The 14,089-nt window shown below is 41.7% G+C and overlaps 1 protein-coding gene across 4 annotated transcripts in view; it reads right to left on the bottom strand.

Annotated features, from left to right (window-relative positions):
• Positions 1–14,089, bottom strand: part of LOC130927781 (zinc finger protein 432-like) — a 122,147-nt gene that overhangs the window by 58,835 nt on the left and 49,223 nt on the right. The gene's annotated exons all lie outside the window — the stretch shown is intronic.

The raw sequence follows: 14,089 nt of genomic DNA, 5'->3' as shown, positions 1-14,089 counted from the left end.
GCTTTTAATGTTTCGTGCATTAGTTACAAAAATTGTATAAAAAGCCTCTCAGGTTTAAATAAACTATTTCAGTATCAAGTTAACATTTTAAAACAATAAATAAAATACTCAAGTCCCCATTCTGTATCAGCAGCTTAAAAGAGCATACGACAGGAGAAAAAAAGTCTTAAATGGCATTATTATGTGAATTACAACCATATTTTGACACGATTCGACTATATACAACAATTTAGCAAAGCGCAGATCACGAGAAATTAGTCTTTTAATCTGCCGGTTAGCCACACCTACCATTATAGGGCTTTAGTGTCCCCAACAGGTGGATGACGTCAGCAGTAGACTGCTCATCGGTTTTACTATTCAGCCCAGTGAGGGGAATTATTCAGAACGAGGAAAACGCGACGAAGAGAGCCGCAAAACGTCATTGTTTCAGTCTCTCTACTCCAATATTTTTACAGGATATTCTTTTTATCCAAGTATTTTTCCCCAATAGCTATATAAATGGCTTGAGAAGGACCAGTCAGCCCGTCGAGGCGGAACTATTCACGAGGAAAACGAGACGAAGAGAGCTGCAAAATGTCATTATTTCCGTCTCTTTACTTCAATATTTTTACATATTTTAAATATTTGGTTTTATCCAAGAATTTTCCCCAATTGCTAAATAAATGGCATGGTCATGACAAATAACAGTCTTGTGCTAAATGGAATATGAAATAATAAAAATGCATTTATTCAGGACGGCATGGCAAAATTCTCCATAATGGTCAAAACTGTCGACTTCACCTTTACTGTCGCACCTCCCGAACGATATTTTATGACACCTAAATCGGACATATGTCATTTCCCTTCCCCGGCTTCGGACAATGTAAACAAACCAAAAGGCGTGACAGCTAGCCGACATGCTAACTCGAACCGAGTGATGTTTCAAAGTCTTCAAAGCGGAAAATCACACATAACTAGCCTGGATTTATTGACATGACAACTGGGTTGTCGATTGTCTTCGCGGATCGGCAAACCACCCGGCGGAGAGCAATTTACAGTTCGTTCCCTGGAGGAGGGCGGGCTGCAGTTGTTGTGCAGCTAACGTGCTGCTATTGTGCATGAGGAGAGCTTTTTACATGCCTATCAATGATCAAACGTAAGTATTCCTTTATTTGAAGAAAGTTTGTAGTGTTTACTTTGTAGTCGCTGTATTAATATTTGACATACTACAAAACAAGATGTTTACTCACTTCCTCGTAAGTCCAATGGTCCTACAGTAGTAGGGCTTGGCCAATATCCACGGTGAATGGAAACCTTTTGAAACTCCAAGGCGCATACGCCTCTTCCTCATACAGAATGATTTTTCTGCAGCCGTTTGGCTGGCATGATGCGAAAAATAAACGTATTAATCCGCAAAATTAGCTGAATCCTTCGTCCTCATACACAACAGTACGCTGTCTCGTGAAGAGGACGTCTTCTACCGTACACGTCACAGCGCCCTCCTCCTCAATGCAAGACCGAAGCCGGAAGTCACTTGTTTTCATGGCGCGGGATTCAAAAAACTAAATAAATATAGCAATCGCTTCTACACACATCCAAGCGGTCCATATCATTCAGGAGCACAAAATACTATTACTATTATGAAATAAACATGCTTTTTCGTGTCACATGCACTTTAAACTACATTCAATTCATTTAATCAACTGTTAAAGTTGTTAAAATTGCTCCTGTTATTCCATAATTTCCCTTCTGTCTACTTTCGACATGTGAAAGTTTTAAAACTGTTTTGAAGATAGATTCAAGTCAAGATTTAGCAGATTTAGGAGTATTTTAGATAAAAAGTTAATTAGGTTCGCTTAGAAGGTTCACAACAGCCTACTAGGGAAGTCTTCTGCTTTAAGATGGCGGCTGTTTACTAACGCATCTGGTTTTCAATACTTCAATGTTGCTAACGCGGTCCAGTCTGTCGTTTTGCATCTAGTTCTATATACATATGATTTCTGTTATCTCCAGTAAAACGACGTTGACGTAGTTTGTAGCGGCTGTCAGCAGCAGTCAGGTATTCTTGTGTTTTTTATCCAGCGGCATGAGTTGAGCTAAAGCCGTGAGTTGAGCATTGGCATTACCCGGGTCTATGACAAGCATTATGTTTACTTTCGGGACGCAATGCGGTCAGTTTCTCACTGCGTCCCAAAGACCACGCCGTGTATTAGTTCCGCTTTACTTGACATATTTCAATAATCGGAATTTGGATGTTTGTGAATCGTTCTCGAATCTTTCACGGCCCAAAACTGTCAAGGATGTAATGACGGCTGGGCATGTTGTACCGTGGTTCTAAGTGTTGGATGGTGCGTCTTTACTCACGAGACATAATGGCTCGTCATCCAGAATGAATTCTTCGGCAATGACTCTTGTTATTCCCTGGGCTTTGGGACTGTCGAGTGCCAGTTTGTCACGCATAGCAAAGGTTTCTGCCAGTGTTAGTTGCGTAGGACCTTTCTCTTTGTCTTTGGTTTTCTTAACATACTCCTAATATTGTTTGTGGTGGTATTTCGCTAAATGCTTGATCAGGTTGGTTGTATTAAAACTTCTTACAGCTTTACCACTACGCTTGAATTTATTGTGGCATATGTTGCACTCTGCCTCTTCATCTTTGTCGTCCTTTAAGGTAAAATGATCCCACACAGCAGACATTTTTACCGATAAAGTCTCTCGGTAATTGGGAGACGGTAATGTAAATGTAGTGTGTAGAAGGTGTGCCGTAAAATGCGGACCAGATTTTAGGGAAACCGAAGCAAAAACTGGAATGGATTATGTAAGTCAGTGCGCTGGAAAACAAAAAAAAAGTGGATCGGAAGTCTGGATCGGAATTTTTCCGTGTTCCGATCCGATGCGCATTTTTTTGCCCATATCGGCGTCCGACCCGATCCAAATATCGGATCGGGACATCTCTAGTCTTAACAAACAGTTGGATTCAGGCATTTGAAATGGGGCAGACGAGGGGCAGAGTATCCACCCAAATCAATAAAACTAAATGCAAATGCTTTGAAAATAAACCCATTACAACGCCACTTTAATTAAACGAATACTTGAAACACTTTATTTCTAATGGAATACTCGAGTTAATCGTTGCAGCACATAAATAAATACAAATAAAATAAAATACATACGTAATAAAATACAAAATAAAATACAATAAAAATAATAATTGTTATCGTCATATAATCTATTAAAAACAATTAAAAACATATATATATATATATATATATATATATATATACATATATACACAAATATATGTATTGAACACAAGTCTTAACAACTGGGCAGGCTCTTTGGGAACGTGTCCGAAAACCCGGGACAAGATGTAAAAATTGGATATGTCCGGTCAAAAGAGGACGTTTGGTCCCCCCTAATTTACGATGTAATATTTGTTTTACCATGGCGAGACATGCTAGAATGAACTCTCGTAGCTCGTTCATGACAGCCTTTACTTACCTTAAATTTTGAGTTAAGAGATGGATGATGGTCAGGTAAATGTGAAAGTATGTCTTGCAAGTTGGCTGTTCAACCGACGGGGGAGGGATAAGCGCAACTGCTCCAAGCCATTTCTCGCTGCAATTTTTTGGGACATAAAAATGGCTAATACCGCACTACAGTATGATGGAAAAATTTAAGTGGTTTTGAAGCCGTGATGTTTTCATACCAATGTAAACCGGTAACTGGCACATGCCTACTGACGAGTTGCCTCGACGTGCATATGCGCACTACGCTGGACTCGGGTCCACACTAGTCTACACTAGGACAGATAAATTTCTCGAGGGTATTTTGCTGACTAATTTTTTACCTGTCTGCACTAAATTTAAGCCCCACCCCCACCCCCCGGTTCTGCAAGGTACGCCTACATTTGTGCAAACTACGCAGGCGTAGAAAGGAGCCGCCTCATGTGTTAAGTCATCGCCTGCACGGTGTACCTTTGAACCGGAAACTCATTTCTCGCTGGTGGGAAATTTAAAAATTATTACACCTTCTAGACCAAGGGTTGGGAACTCAGTTTTGTAATCACCGTTTTTAGTCGCAACTGCATTGAGTTGGGAGGGGCCAGCCCAACTGCTGCTTGATCGGAGACTTAACATGGAAGATGAGCTCTGTAATAAAACGCTCATTTCCGTATAATCCGTGATGGGAGGACCACAAATGGGCACTGAATTGAAGCATATTATTACAATGTGTCTCATTGTGCCCTGCAATTGGCTGGCAACCAGTTCAGGGTGTACCCCGCTTACTGCCCGTAGTTAGCTGGGATAGGCTCTTGTGAGGAACAGTGGCATGGAAAATGAATGAACGCATGAATGTTTGAAGGCTGAAGAAAAATGTGTGAATGCATTACCAGCTCATAACTGCTCGTTCAAGTCCAGCAAGCCGGACGGTGCCACATTTAAAATTACGGGTTGGCAGACAGGCAGATGCGCTCATCAAAAGAGCCAGAAATGACTCGCGAGACATAGGTTCCTGACACCTGTTCTTCACTCTAGATGAGAACTGCAAAAAATGACTGTGAAAAAGAAAAGAGCAGGAATACCAGGTCTTGATCACCCCGATGGTTTATAAAGCTGTCATGCAGCAATAAATGTGGTAATGGCACGCTCCATGACATAACTTCTTTCGTATCCGATTGTTGTACAGAGACACACTTCTATATTATAGCAGTAGGCAATATGACCCGCCTACTAACCCTGAACGATATATTGTTTAAACATGGTCATCGCAGTGGGTGCATGCGCGATAGTCCGATCGCTAGGACGTGCGATAGTTTTTGTATTTTGTTTTTTTTTAATCCACAAACTTTTGTTTTGGGGAAGGCTAGCTCAGCAGTCATCGGCCCTTCACCCTGCCACAGTGGAGTGAGAGGGGAGGGGCCAAACAGCAGAGCGGAGGAAGGAGTGGCCGTTCTCAAACTGAAAGCAAGCTACACGGAAGAAAAGGAAGCGATAGAAGACTGTCCCACAAAGAAAACCAACATCCGAAATTTGCAACTTTTTACAAATTTGTTGCTGTTTTACAGTTTTATTTTTTTTGTTAGATTTTGTGTAAACAACTCAGGGTACACTTGCACTTTTATTTTTTCGATTTAATATTTAAGTTCAAATATGTTTTCAACTTTGTTGTTGTTTTACTGAGGTTTTTATTCATTGTCATAGTTTGTGAACAACTCGGGACTGCTCTTTTGTCATATTTAATATATATATATATATATATATATATATATATATATATACATACACACACACAAACACTCACCGGCCACTTTATTAGGTACACCTGTCCAACTGCTCGTTAACATTTAATTTCTAATCAGCCAATCACATGGCGGCAACTCAGTGCATTTAGGCATGTAGACATGGTTTAAGACAATCTCCTGCAGTTCAAACCAAGCATCAGTATGGGGATGAAAGGTGATTTGAGTGACTTTGAACGTGGCATGGTTGTTGGTGCCAGAAGGGTTGGTCTGAGTATTTCAGAAACTGCTGATCTACTGGGATTTTCACGCACAACCATCTCTAGGGTTTACAGAGAATGGTCCGAAAAAGAAAAAATATCCAGTGAGCGGCAGTTCTGTGGGCGGAAATGCCTTGTTAATGCCAGAGGTCAGAGGAGAATGGCCAGACTGGTTCGAGCTGATAGAAAGGCAACTGTGACTTAAATAACCACCCGTTATGACCAAGGTAGGCAGAAGAGCATCTCTGAATGCAGAGTACGTCGAACTTTGAGGCAAATGGGCCACAGCAGCAGAAGACCACACCGGGTGCCACTCCTTTCAGCTAAGAACAGGAAACTGAGGCTACAATTTGCACAAGCTCATCAAAATTGGACAATAGAAGATTGGAAAAATGTTGCCTGGCCTGATGAGTATCGATTTCTGCTGCGCCAATCGGATGGTAGGGTGAGAATTTGGCGTCAACAACATGAAAGCATGGATCCATCCTGCCTTGTATCAACGGTTCAGGCTGGTGGTGGTGTAATTGTGTGGGGAATATTTTCTTGGCACTCTTTGGGCCCCTTGGTACCAATTGAGCATCGTTGGAACGCCACAGCCTACCTGAGTATTGTTGCTGACCATGTCCATCCCTTTATGACCACAATGTACCAAACTTCTGATGGCTACTTTCAGCAGGATAATGCGCCATGTCATAAAGCTGGAATCATCTCAGAGTGGTTTCTTGAACATGACAATGAGTTCACTGTACTCAAATGGCCTCCACAGTCACCAGATCTCAATCCAATAGAGCATCTTTGGGATGTGGTGGAACGGGAGATTTGCATCATGGATGTGCAGCCGAAAAATCTGCACCAACTGTGTGATGCCATCATGTCAATATGGACCAAGCTCTCTGAGGAATGCTTCCAATACCTTGTTGAATCTATGCCACGAAGAATTGAGGAAGTTCTGAAGGCAAAAGGGGGTCCAACCCGTTACTAGCATGGTGTACATGCATGAATGTATTCCGGGGTAGCCCAGCAAAAGAGGCATCTTCCCCCCGCTGGGGATCCAGGGTGGTCCTCCGGGCCACCCACACACCCATCAACCGGCCTTCAGGGATGGCAGGAGGGGACGCAGCACCAATCCCACGGACTTCCCACCCCCAAGCCACAGCCGCAGCCCCCCAACCGGCACGGCACGCCACTGGACCCCCAGCCGCCCACCAAACCCAGGGCAGTGCAGGATCCCCCGGCAGAGAAGGCAACATCCAGCCGATACACCGGTGCCCAGCCAGCGACCGGCAACGGAGCACAGGGCGGATACCCAGTCAAAGAACAGAGGAGAAGGCGGAGGCACGAGGACGCCGCGGAGCCAACGCGAGATCGTAGCCCCGACTTCCGCGGTCGGCAGCCCAGGCAAAGGGGAGGCCACGACCTGGGAGCTACGCCATAGAGAAAAAGTGTGGGACCCACTACCACCCTATTACCCAGCACTGTGATTGTGAGGGGAGGGTAGTGCAATGTATGCATTAAAAGAGGAGAGCTTGGCTTGGGGCAGTGGGACCGCAGCATGGAATTTCTACCCAGCCGCCCGTCCCACAGCCCTTTTTTTGGAGCTCTCCTGTGGAATATGACGTGTGTGGTGCATTAAAAAAGGTGCAGGAATGACGTGACCTGCCGTGAGGAGGTAACTGTGAGGCACTACCCCCTCAACAGCTCCCAACAATCCCACAACCTTGGTGTGTGATGCATTAAAAAAAAAGGGGGGAGCCAAGCTGGGACTGTATGGCCCCATCCCAACTTTCCCGGAGAAATGAAAGAGTATGTACAGTGGGGCAAATAAGTATTTAGTCAACCACCAATTGTGCAAGTTCTCCTATTTGAAAAGATTTGAGAGGCCTGTAATTGTCAACATGGGTAAACCTCAACCATGAGAGACAGAATGTGGGGGGAAAAAAAAACAGAAAATGACATTTTTTTATCTTTAAAAATTTTTTTTTCCAAATTAGAATGGAAATTAAGTATTTGGTCACCTACAAACAAGCAAGATTTCTGGCTGTCAAAGAGGTCTAACTTCTAACGAGGCTCCACTTGCTACCTGTATTAATGGCACCTATTTTAACTCATTTTCGGTTTAAAAGACACCTGTCCACAACCTCAGTCAGTCACACTCCAAACTCCACTATGGTCAAGACCAAAGAGCTGTCGAAGGACACCAGAGACAAAATTGTAGACCTGCACCAGGCTGGGAAGACTGAATCTGCAGTAGGTAAAACGCTTGGAGTAAAGAAATCAACTGTGGGAGCAATTATTAGAAAATGGAAGACATACAAGACCACTGATAATGTCCCTCAATCTGGGGCTCCATGCAAGATCTCACCCCGTGGCGTCAAAATGATAACAAGAACGGTGAACAAAAATCCCAGAATCACACGGGGGCGGGGGGGGGGGACCTAGTGAATGACCTGCAGAGAGCTGGGACCCCAATAACAAAGGCTACAATCAGTAAGACAATGCGTCACCAGGGACTCAAATCCTGCATTGCCAGATGTTTCCCCCTGCTGAAGCCAGTACATGTCCAGGCCCGACTGCGGTTCGCTAGAGAGCATTTGAATGATCCAGAAGAGGACTGGGAGTGTGTGTTATGGTCAGATGAAACCAAAATAGAACTTTTTGAATAGAAAAACAGGTTCTCGTGTTTGGAGGAGAAAGAATACTCAATTGCACCATACCCACTCTGAAGCATGGGGGTGGAAACATCATGCTTGATGGCTTTTTTTTCTGCAAAGGGACCAGGACGACTGATCTGTGTAAAGGAAAGAATGAATGGGGCCATGTTTCGAAAGATTTTGAATGAAAATCTCCTTCCGTCAGCAACAGCATTGAAGATGAGACGTGGCTGGGTCTTTCAGCATGACAATGATCCCAAACAAGGAGCCAGGGCAACAAAGGAGTGGCTTCGTAAGAAGCATTTTAAGGTCCTGGAGTGGCCTAGCCAGTCTCCAGATCTCAACCCCATAGAAAATCTGTGGAGGGAGTTTAAAGTCCGTGTTGCCCAACGACAGCCCCAAAACATCACTGCTCTAGAGGAGATCTGCATAGAGGAATGGGCCAAAATACCAGCAACAGTGTGTGAAAAGCTTGTGAAGAGTTACAGAAAACGTTTGGCCTCCGTTATTGCCAACAAAGGGTACATAACAAAGTATTGAGATGAACTTTTGGTATTGACCAAATACTTATTTTCCACCATGATTTGCAAATAAATTCTTTAAAAATCAAACAATGTGATTTCCTTTTTTTTCCCCCACATTCTGTCTCTCATGGTTGAGGTTTACCCATGTTGACAATTACAGGCCTCTCTAATATTTTCAAGTGGGAGAACTTGCACAATAGACCCTATTCACATGACGTCACAACCACGCCTCCGCGCCATATTGTCCGTCTACTCGTCGTTTTGACGCATTACCGCTACGTAAATTCCTCCTATTATGGCGTGTTTTTCTGCTCATTAACATTAATAATCAAAATGGTGAAGGCGTTTGTGGCGGTTGGTTGCAATAACAGGGAAGATAGACTGAGAGACTTGAAGTTCTACCGTATTCCGAGAGACCCGGAGAGGAGAGCGGGATGGACTGCTGCAATTCGACGAGAAAACTGGGCTCCAAACGATTACCACGGATTATGTAGTAGTCATTTTATGTCTGGTAAGATGCATTGAATATATATTTAGAGGGTTTTGGGCTGACAACCACAATTAAGATCATTGCGAGGCTAATCCCCGACAACATACAGTTTCAAATTCAAGATGCTTATTTCTTCCACCATCATTACATTTTGAATATTTAGCTGGTACCAAATGAAAAAAGCTGGCCTCGTCTACGGATCATCAGTTAAACAGGTGTGTCCAAACCTTTTGCAAAGGGGGCCAGATTTCGTGTGGTAAAAATGCGGGGAGCTACCTTGGCTGATTTACATAGAACAGTATATTTAAACAAATGTTAGCAAGCCCTTCTGTGTGTCACATTTGCTTTATTATTTTTTTAATCAATAATTTCAAGTCTCGTCTTTGTGGCGTTGTCTTATGACACTCGGGCTCTTGCGAAACTGCGGTCAAGCCACCCTCCACTCGTTAAAACCAAGTCAAGCTAGCCGCCCCTCATTTTGTACATGTCAGCGTGTCTTGTTATTATCGCGTCACATCGAACTCTGAAAACAGCGACTGTCTCTTTGCAAATGAGGCGGACACAGTTGTTGCGTGTTTTATTGAAGAAATAGTCCAATATCCACCTATCCTTGAAGCGTCGGCCATCGCAGTCAACTTTTTTAAATTTTTTTTATTGTCGCCATTTTAGAAATCACACAGGGTAATCTTGCTTAGAGTGCTGCTCTTAATGTTTTTCAAAGTTCCGTGAGAATAGGCCGAGTTTCTGTGGAAAAGATAGTTGTAGATATCAGGGTAGCAGATGTCAGGCAGAGAGGGTGAAGACAGCGGGTCGAAAAATATCGATTTAGGCATCAAATATGGATCTGGCGAATGGATAGATTGAAGCTTTTCCATATAACGCCTTTTATGCAACGCATCCAATGAGTTTACAGCGTCTGAAAGCACTGGGGCTTCCATGAATTGCTCTATAAACTGAACGACTAATTGAAACCATTGAGAATAGGGCTAAACAGAGACGGACAATATGGCGGCCGGATACAGCAACACGTCATTCTGTGACGTCGGTGAGTAGGGTCTATTAGTGGTTGACTAAATACTTTTTTGCCCCACAGTACTGCCAATCCTAAACAGGATTTGAGTGCCAGGGTGAAAGATATTTACAGCGCCGAAGTGAGAAGTGCGTGAGTTAAGAGGTAGGCTTCCACAGCGTGGCCCCATCCACCGGAACCACCATATATATTATATTATATTTAATATTTTTGTTCAAATGTGTTTACAACTTTGTTGTTATTTTACAGAAGTTTTTATTTATTGTTATATTTTGTCAACAACTCAGGGGACTAATTTAATGTATTGTCATTTGTGTCATTTAATGTATTTAATTGCATTTAATGCATTTAATGTATTTGCCGCTGTTGATACAGTGTTCAATCAATCATCTATTTTGTGCAGACATGGCTTTCCTGGATCCCTTCATATAGCAATCTTCATCATTTACAAATCAAACAGTGTTATATAAATATGCTGTGGTCACGGTTTGTCGTCCAAAGTATTTCGAATCAGCTATTCAAGTCATCTAGTGAAAATTGGTGCAAGAAGCGTACAGTTTTGACCATTATGGAGTAATTTTGCCATATTGTACTGATAAACGTATTTTTAATAGAGCTGTCCCGACTAGTCGACATAGTCGACGTCATCGATGACGTGAAAACGTCGACGAGCACAACATCCCGTCGACAGTTAATGAAGGGTTAAAACAATGTATGTGTGGAACGTTCAGAACGTTGGATGCTCTGTATGCAAGCGGGGAAAGCGGCACAAAGCCAAAAAAAAAGCGCACCAGAGTGTCCAAAACATTGACTTATTTCAAAGAAACAAAGGAGGGTACACTCTTCTGTCCCGTCTCTTCAATGCCAAGTTTGGCTGCACGTCGGCCGAGAATAACCAAGCGCCGTCACCCAGTTTGTATTTATTTTTTTTCATTTTTTGTACACCAGAGGGTGCTGTCGCCTTACTAAATAATGATGTTTCATTGACAATGGGCCTATAAGTGCTATTAGTATTGTTCTTAATGCGAATTGAAAGGTTTATTTCATGTTATGGTTTATTTTATGGTATGGAAAATTATATAAGGTTAAAAGGTCATAAATATATACAGTATATATAGTGATTGCACTCAAGGGAGAGATTGTCAATGATAAGGTAATAATTTAAGGTAAAGGAAATTCATATAGGCAATTCATTGATATATAAATAAGGTTTCAAAGGAAAAAGGTGAAAAGTTTTTGTTAATTTCTAATTGTGTTGTATTTGTGTGCACCGTAGCTCTTACAGTGTGTTTACATCAAGGATGGAAACAAAGTTGTAAACCATCAGTTTAAGAGACCATCTTTTCAGTCGGGATGCTACACTAGTTAATTCTATCAGCATTTGAACTCATTGTTCATTTGTGATTTATTATTGTTATTTACGTGTTTATTTGTACTTTAATAAATAATTTAAGTGTTCCAATATATTTTTTGTTAACTGATAAGCGTCAACAAAAATTTCATTGCTAAATTAGTAAAAAAAAAAAAAAAAAAAAAAAATTATATATTTTTTAATTATTAGATTAGTCGACTAATCGTAAAAATAGTCGGCTGACTAATCGGGAGAAAATTAGTCGTTTGGGACAGCTCTAATTTTTAATATTTCATATTCCATTTAGCACAAGACTTATTTGTCATGACCATACCATTTATTTAGCAATTGGGGAAAAATACTTCCATAAAAAGAATCTCCTGTAAAAATATTGGAGTAGAGAGACTGAAACAATTACATTCTGCGGCTCCGTAGCATTTTCCTCATTCTGAATAGTTCCCCCTCGATGGGCTGACTTCTAAATCAGACGAAACCACGACCCTGCCGACGTCATCCACCTGTTGGGGATGCTAGAGCCCTATAATGGTAGGCGTGGCTCACCAGCAGATTAAACGACTAATTCCAAGTTCCAAATTGTTGTAAATAGTCGAATCGTCTCAAAATATGATTCTGATTCACATAATAATGCTATTTAATTTTTTGAAAAATGCGTATCGTAGGCACTTGAATTACTAACTCAATTATTTTATAGGAAAAGTAATTAGATTTTTAATTAATTAAAGTAATAACAAACTAATTATTTTATAAAAGTAAGATTAACAAGACTGGTCGCCGTATAAAATTCTGAGCTAAAGGAAGAGACGGAGGCTCTAATAAACCACAATTGTTCTCTTGTACTAAAATATGTAGTTAAAAACACAATGTTAAATCAATGGTTATATTTTATAATATTTAGTACATATTTTGATCAATGGTTGTAGCCATGTTTTGCGGGCTCCAAGTGATGACGTAAATGGGATGTTTCCCAATGTGTAGCGTGTACAACAATTGCGTATTGCTCCCTAAACTCGAGAAGTAAAATGCCACGATGTGCTGCTTTTGGATGCAATTTCCAGTCAAATGCAAATGCAAAGAAGAGTGACGTGATGGTCTCCACAGATTTCCTGTTGACAAGAAGACGGAAAATGCTGGCAGACTGGCATAACTTCCCAAGGACCCAAGGCTTTGTTCTCGCCATTTTTCTCCTACCGCGTTCGAGGCTTTTAGTCGACGACAACTTATGAAAGAGCTCACCGGAGCGGCTGGATATAGGCGCAGACTAAAACCAAATGCTGTTCCAACTATTTTCCCTCACAAAAAGCCTCAACGTGCCTCAGATATCGAGTGAAATGCGGGCAATAAAGCGCCAAAGACAAGACACTCTGGTTCTTAAGCAGCCAAGCCGCTCCTGTCGCCACAGCGGTAGGCAAACCTTCAAGTGTACCGCTAGTCACAGAGGAAGCTAATAATTCACTTCTACTGTCAGTTCACCAGGCAGTAAGTGTGTCTGTTCAGTATTCACCGAATATGTGTTATGCTGCTACTCAAACAGACCCAAACACGTCTGATGCAATGGTCGTGGCCAGCTGATGCGCGCTGAGCACTTAATATGGACCACCGTTACATAGCTAAACGTGAGTTGGATGTACAATGCGCATGTAGGACACTCGATCCAGATGACGAATTTTATCTTATCTTTTATCTTTTATTTATCTTGAGCCATGTTTTGTTGTAAAGCACTTTGGGGGCCTTTCGGGTTTTGTAAAGGGCTATATAAATAAATTTGATTTGATTTGATTTGATTAATGAGGACAGCCACGACACGACTCCGATCCTGACTATCACACGTGTGCATTCATAGTTTTATTACCTTCAGTGAGAGTTTATAATGTCAATAGTCATGAAAATAAAAACGCACGAATGACAAGGTGTGTTCAAACTTTTGGCCTGTACTGTATGTAAAGCACACGACAGCTCTGGACGCTAACAATCTACATAATTATACTGGAAAAAGTTTGATCACACAATAGCTTACCTTGAAGATCTAACAAAAATCAGAGTTCTCAACAACATACACTCTCTCGCTCCATTGTCATTTAGACGCACTTCCCGCGAGTACATCACCAGTTTTGCCCAACTCTGGTCTTATCAGGTATTTCCTTCGCCGCATTTTACCCTGCTGCTTGTCTTGTGAACGACCGACAGTGCAGTCCTGCTCTTCACTTTTCCGATCTGGTTCAAATTGGAAGGGCAAAACCGACGACATGTAGGGGTAGCTAATCAGTGACACGCTGGAAGTTCGGCAAGGGGCCTGGTGACGTCATGCACTGCGACGTAACAAGAATGGTGACCTATCACTTAAAATAATTTTACAAACTTTATCAAAACGAAAACATTAAGAAGGGATCTAATATCAAATTATTATAACTCATACTAACATTTATCTTTTAGGAATTAATAGTCTTAAAGATTGAGGATCCCTTTAACATGGAGTAGTATCGGTGTCCAAAATGTGTTTTTAAAATGAGAAACTTGGTTTCTGGCTCACATAATTTGACCGACTTT

This window comes from Corythoichthys intestinalis, chromosome 13 (genome assembly GCF_030265065.1).
Source record: "Corythoichthys intestinalis isolate RoL2023-P3 chromosome 13, ASM3026506v1, whole genome shotgun sequence".
NCBI lineage: Eukaryota > Metazoa > Chordata > Actinopteri > Syngnathiformes > Syngnathidae > Corythoichthys > Corythoichthys intestinalis.
The sequence above is the reverse complement of the archived record's forward strand: the minus strand, read 5'-3'. Positions and strand labels throughout refer to the sequence as shown.